Source organism: Gymnodraco acuticeps, unplaced genomic scaffold, assembly GCF_902827175.1.
Source record: "Gymnodraco acuticeps unplaced genomic scaffold, fGymAcu1.1, whole genome shotgun sequence".
Classification (NCBI taxonomy): Eukaryota; Metazoa; Chordata; class Actinopteri; order Perciformes; family Bathydraconidae; genus Gymnodraco; species Gymnodraco acuticeps.
In genome coordinates, this window is record NW_022990346.1 from 70,096 (window position 1) to 77,238 (window position 7,143).

A 7,143-nucleotide genomic window follows, 5' to 3' on the forward strand; every position below is an offset into this window, starting at 1 on the left:
ATGTTGGAGTGGCAGTGCGCCAAGGTTACGCCAAGCTCTTTGAAATGGAATGAACCACGGCAGACTATCCAAAACTGGACTCGAACGGGTCCAGCCCAGCCCCCTCCCAGAACTACACATGCTGGCTATTGTATTTCGCAACATATTCTATTGCACGATCCCAAGTTGGGAAATGTTTTTGTTACAGCAGCATGTACAAAATTCCACTATTGTTACATACTTTGTAATTCTACTCCACTACAATTCAGAGGTTAACCTGGAGGATGAAAGGATTTGCAATTTTAATTTCTGAATTTAGATTTATTTCTGAGATTTTAAAATATGAATTGTGAGGGGACAAAAAAAAATAGTTCTTAATATTAATCTCAAAACTCAGATTTTAAACTCAATTATAAAAAACTAAAAAACATTTTTCACATGTTACCCTATCCTCTTCCCTATCCATTACTTCCATAGGTCAATATTTAGGGCTTTTTCTTTATTTTCTTTGTAAAGTTCTGTTATTCTTTCTTGCAACACACTGCTAGAAGAACAAAAAACATTTATACTAAGAGATAATAATTCATTATACTGTTTTGACCATTGATGGTTCTGTTTTATATTGAACATAATTGAACCTGCTGGCATTCACAAAAGCAAAAATCCACAAAATATGACTAAAAGTCACATTTTCATCAAAAGCTCCTGATGTACTGTAGCCAGTGGCGGTTCTAGAACATTTTACATGGGGTGGCAAAGGGGGGGCAAGAGGTCATGCCAGGGTGGCATGGGAGGGCAGACAGTACGTGGTATTTTACACTGTATATAACCTATTTATTGTTAATTCATGCCCTAACACAAGTGTTCTTAATGCACAAGAGAAACAAGGTGTTCAGACAAACAATCGGGTGCCCTTTGAGTCCCCCAAGCTTACCTCAACCATTTTAAATGAAAGGAAACTACAAAATGTATTTTAAAGCAATTAATTAATGGAACCGGTTGTTTTGCATTACAAAAAATGTGTTGTCTTAGTATTAGACAGACATATTTGCATGTGCTCACTAAGCATTATTACATATTAATTTAATATTAAACAAATCAAAATGGCCAATTATTCCAAAATGTTGCTGCTAATATAATCATATGCTTGTCAACTTTAACTGATCAAAAATCTATTCTGAATAAATACTTGAATTATCTATGAAATTGCAATATTGACACACGTCCCTCAGTTTGTTTCAACCCTGTCACGCCATACCATTTACCCTCCTATTACAATAATGGATCAGTCCATGTGTGATCTGCATTGAGGGAATTACATCACAAAAGTGTCAGTTTCTTCTCTTACCTATATTTCAGTTTTTGTATTTTCAGATTAAGATTGACATGCTCAACATTTCAACTCTGTTATATGAATGAATAATAGTAAATAATTGTTTATTACAAAATAAACAATAGTTTTGCAAAATATTACAATTTTGTAATGTCCTTGATTTCCATGTGGTGCCATATCTTAAATAAACAAGGTATCATGGCTACTTTTTGTCAAAAACTTCAACCCTGTTACATTTGTTCAAGTAAATTCCTAGTAATTATTTTTATATTTTGTGCCTGAGGTGGGGAAATGTAAGTAGTCCACTACCAGATGTTATGACCAAACATTTTGGTTTCATTTTTCAAAGATATAAAGATCCAAAAGGCACCCGATTCAGAGAATACTCTAATTCCGCATACTGTAAGTACTTAGTTATAGTTAAGTACACAAATGACATGACCCATCTCTTCAGAGAGCTAAAGGTGACCTGTGCAGCAACACATTTCAATCAATAATTGTCAATACTAAGAGCTGCTAGATTGTGCTGCTGCAATGGAATATGTAAGGAGAATAAGAACATACCATGTGGTCCAGCTGGAGTTTCTTCTGCCTCCTGATCCCTGCCTCTGGCCCTCTTTCTGATACTTCATCTTTATTCCTCACATATATTTCTTCTTCTTCACTAATGTCTTCATCTCCTCCTCTTCCTCCCGCTTTGACCCTCCTGGTCTCTTCAGTGAACTCTCTTTTCCTTTTCCTCTTTCTGTTCGTCCTGATCTCTTCTCAGATATGTATTTTTGTTGTTGTTGAATCGCTCCTATACTCTGGCCTGCAAGAGTCTACTTGTGAAAAGCACTGGTACAAATGCTTGTATAACTTTACACGTTAGTTAGGGCCATGTAGCCTAGCTAATAAGTAGCATATCATCAGAAAGTATTCATCAAACGCACACAGGCAGCTGTGTTTGGATCCAGTTTTTACGGTAAAGGATGTATCCTGGTTTCATTGATCTGGCCTCATTGCTGTGATGTGTAGTTTACGTGGATTTAATAGTAGGCTACCGCATAGTTTAGCAAAGTGATCGATCTCCCAGCTAACGCTGTCTGCGTAGTATTTTGTAACGTAACGCCCCAAACAGCGCCCATCTGTTAAACGCTATCGATTCAAACGGCAGCGTTTTATTAATATTTAGTTTCAAGCTCTCGTCCTTAGTAAAAACAAAACTAGTGGAAAGGGAAATGCTCCCAGGGGAAGCTGACCCATCGGCGCTGGGACAGCTCGCTCCCTCTCTGCAGCTCTGTGAGCCGCGGTCTGTGTGAACGCCGCTCCGCAGTTTAATGCAAGGGCCGTAGCTGCGTTTTTAACGGGCCTAAACTGATATTTAAAATGATTCACTTTTAACTAATGTAATGCTTGTTTCGTTGCTTGAGAAGCTTGTGGAAATAGTGTAGGTTTGTTTTAGTACAGTTTTAGGGAAACAAAAGTTAGGGGGGCAGCTGGGGGGGAAAGGCTCTACAGTGGGGGGGGGGGGGCAGCTGCCCCCCTTGCCCCCCCGTAGATCCGCCCCTGACTGTAGCACCATTTAAAGGCCTTAAAACAGTGCGCAATGCCCCTTTAAGTGCCTCAAGCTGCAATTATTGAACAATTATTAGTAATAATTTCTGAATTATCGATGTAATTGATCAGATTTTAGTTTAAAGACTTGCTGGGATTGTTTGCAGCGTAACATTCCTGCGTAACATTTCACTGGAGCTCCGCGGGCAGCAGATCCATCCAAATCATGCAGAATGTAGTGACATCATCGATGACATCACAGAGCCTCTCCTGAAAGTTTGCAAATAGAACTCAAATAGTGAACTCCACCAAGCAAAAGACTACCAAGTGCTTGCCCTGTGTAAAAAAGCTGATTGGCAGCTTTGATACCTTGCGGAGCATGATCACGTTGTGACGTCACTCCGAAGTGATGACGTCACCGATGAATACTTGAAATTATTATGGATTAATTACTAATCCCTTTTGTATGACAAAAGCTTGATACACAAGCCGCTTGCCCTGTGTATCAAAGCTAATTGTCATCATGCTGAGTGTGATGACAATCAGCTTTGATACACAGGGCCTGTACCTTGCGGAGCATGATTGTCATGGTACAATCCTGTGATGGAAAGGTAAAAAAAGCAACAAAAAACACTGAGAGCACAGCAGCTAACCCTAACCCTGCTCAGCGAGGGCAGTACAGACTGATAAGTGTAAAGATACACTTAGACAAAAGTCCCAAGAGGCCTGTATTAAATACTCAAGGAGTTTAGATAAACTGTATGATTACGTATAGGGCAGTAAGCGACGGCTCGGCTATTGCCCCGATATTGTCTCCTAGTCGGTGGTGAAACGGAAAAGAGTGGCTGAGCAAAGAAAAAGCTAAATAAAACAAAAAAAACATACTAGCTCAGTTGAGAAAAAAGAAAAAAAAACAGAATGAAAACTGGAAAAGTGTGTTGTTAAATGGAATTAAAAGTGTGTTGCTTGTATTTAAAATACAAGTAAATACAAATAAAATTGAAATTCTTGCACTATTTTAATTTTATTTGTATTTACTTGCACATCTCAAATCATTCTCTTGCACTATTTTATTTATAAAAGATGCCCTTACCATCAGTTTATACAGCTTCACAAGGCACAGCCCATTCTGTGAGTGTAACACAGCACAAGGTAAATGCTACAAAACCTCTCAGCCCTAAATCAACCCTAATGGCAGCACTCTACCAGTGATTTGGATAGAGGATATTATATCATTTTTTTCCCTTGCAGTGGATCACTACACCATTGCAAAGCATTAGACTTGCTAATTTACTCAATTTCTCTGTTCACTACTGAATAGAGCCATAAATATGAATACTTTCACACTCCCCTCCTGGCAGCTTGTCGTGCGGTGAAGGGATTGCGGGTGATGGTATGATATTGTTAATTTGGTTTGCAGGAATAATGTAAGCAGCGAACCTCTGGACAGGCTGACATGCTGAGGTGATGACTTTCCTGCCGTTCCTAATACACAACAGTGTTCTCTGAATATACTGCAACAGAGAAAACACTAACAGGAGACATGCGGCGAGGCGGAAAAACTGTCCATCAAACTGATTTCACAACATTATTTACTTTTTTTCACATAAAAGGCTCCAATTAAATATAAAAAGGGGGAAGACATTAGCTAAGAAATTGTAATTATGTTACAGTGCAGTGAATATCAACAAGTACATAGTTCAGAGTGGACACTTGTCCACACAGATACAAATCCACCCATTAGAGTAAAATCAATTACTCATCTGTTTTTCCACCACAACTTTGACCAGCGTATGAGGGCACCAACAAACACTCAGGCTCTCGACTCCAGAGGTCGTTTTGTCACATGTCTTCAACATGTGGCCCTTTGTTCAGTCTCCATCATCAATAGCTAGCACACTGCGCTGCACTGCATAACACGTGGTTACTATCAAATACTATTGTAGCAATAGTTCTGCAGGAGCACTGCAAAATAGCAGAGGTGAAGTAATTAGTCACATGGTAGGTTTTCTGTTTCATCCAAATCTAAAGGGTTTTTATTATATTTAAACTAAAAAGGGTGGTGTAGAGGAAACTTCTGTGTAGCATGCAATGGAGTCACCGACTCAGGAAGGAGACACGGGAAGAGTCGGAGCTTTGATGTCAAACCACTGTGATTTATTTGGAGTTGGTACCAGAGTATTCACATCACAAATCCAAGAGTCAGAGGTTCTGACTTCACGGTAGAGTTGCCACGTCAATTCTGGAGAGCCTCTCTCTTGCCAGCCCATCTAACTGGTTTCGCAGAGAGTAAACAACATATTTGAGAAGATAGCCTAAACAGTGTGGGAACACTGAGCTACTTGCGTCGGACATTTATGACCTCGAAGATTTCACCTTGGAGTCCACAAATACAGAGAAGGAAGTGTCCCACTGTACCCACAACACAGATCATCTGTGACCCAGTATTGACCGGTCACAGAATGGGAACAATAACATTATTGGCTAAGCCGCCTGTGTCCTTAAAGAAGGTAAACAGACATCAAGGTTTGTCCTGTATGTTACAAATTGGTCTATGATAATTATTTCCATAACAGGTGGTTTAGTGATGTAAGAGAAGTTTCAGATTTGCTTCTCTGCAGGCCAAAGGGACATTTAGATTTTGCTTAAGAATTCCAAGAAAATGTGTTAATCAAATAGATAATATTTGTTTATTTTTAACCACCAGCTACTTTACTGTGCCGTGAAGCTGCAGGATTCACATTTTTGTTCAAGGACACCTCAGTGGGGTGATGCTTGCTGCCAAAAGGGCTCACACCAGGGCCTTCTACAGTAAAGACACTCTGCTTAATACACCACCTTGATGTTTAAAAAAAAACATACAAGGGTAAAGCAACCAGATGGAAAGTCATCCCAAGCCCTGCAGCAAACAGAGGTGGAGCATCTGTTGCAGGGATGTATCCAAGCCCACTTTTAAACCTCAAAACAAGTCCCGCCTCACCTTTCCTGCTGCTGTTACATGACGCAGACTTGGCAAAGAGATACAGATGGGATTGCAAATGCCCCCCGGATCACTTTGAGATAATGCAGGCGTCTCATTAAACGCAAGTCAGATATAATGCATGGTAAACTCCCATTATAGTTTGATTAGAAGGCATGGCGGCTGCCGTCGTGCTGATTGTGTTTTTAATCAGATCCTGCCTGCTGCAGAGAAAACAAGAGCTGAGAGAGAGGCAAAACCAAAAGAAGAAACAATGAAACAAGCTGAGCAAGCAGAAAGGATTGCTTCTCTCTCTAAGTATAATAGTGAAACTATTGTTTTTGGCATAATGAAAGTATATGAGAGTGGATTTTAAATGGATTTATTTTTCTACTGTTATTACTTTGTGACTGCAGAAACGAATAATTTGATGGAACAAAACCAATGTAGAAGCAAAAAGAGAGATTTATCATTTTAATGGTTCTCCTTTAAACTTCCTAAGCAAAATTGTGTATTTGTGTTTTTCAGGCACAGTTTTAGTTCTCAGGTGCATTCTATATCAGCGACATTGATAATATAAATAGCATTGTTTTTTTCTATGTATACCTCATGTTGTCCAATATCACCAATAGTCTGTATTTGCTCACTATATATCATGAAAAACTTTGCCATATAATATAATCTTATTTAAGCTGATTATAGGAATTTGTCTCAGGGGATTATTGATATGTTTTAAAACTGCCTGTAAGGAAAACAGCTGCGCCTTATAAGTTACACTAACTATCAAACGTATAATAAACTGATACTGTCAATGTATATGTATGTGTCCTGGAAACAAATGAAATATAAGGTCACACAACTTTATGTGTAGACCAATTTTGCCCGATATTTAAATAAGTGTTTTTCCACACAGATGGCTCATGGCTTTTTAACATGGTGAGGCAGAGAGGGCTCTGCAGTTGCCTCTGAGCTTGCTGCTTGTTCAGACTGTGATTTATCTTTGCCTCCGCACATTTTCGAGGGCATTTCGCTCAGCAAAGTCGAATCAAGTATATTTGTGTTGCCAAACATCTCATACACTGTCTAATTGGCTTTAAAAGGCACATTAATAGTGGCTACTATATCAGCCCAGGCTCTCTAAGAACACAACAAAATAGTTGGCAACAAACAACATTAGTATCTACATGGAAAAATGAACAGTATGTTAAAAAAGATTCATCAGGAGATGCCATTCAAGGAGAAATATTCCCTCCATTGACAGTTAGGGATGCAATGGGAGCTAATGAGATGAACATTACACCAACAACATCAACAACAAAAAGAACAACAATACAAA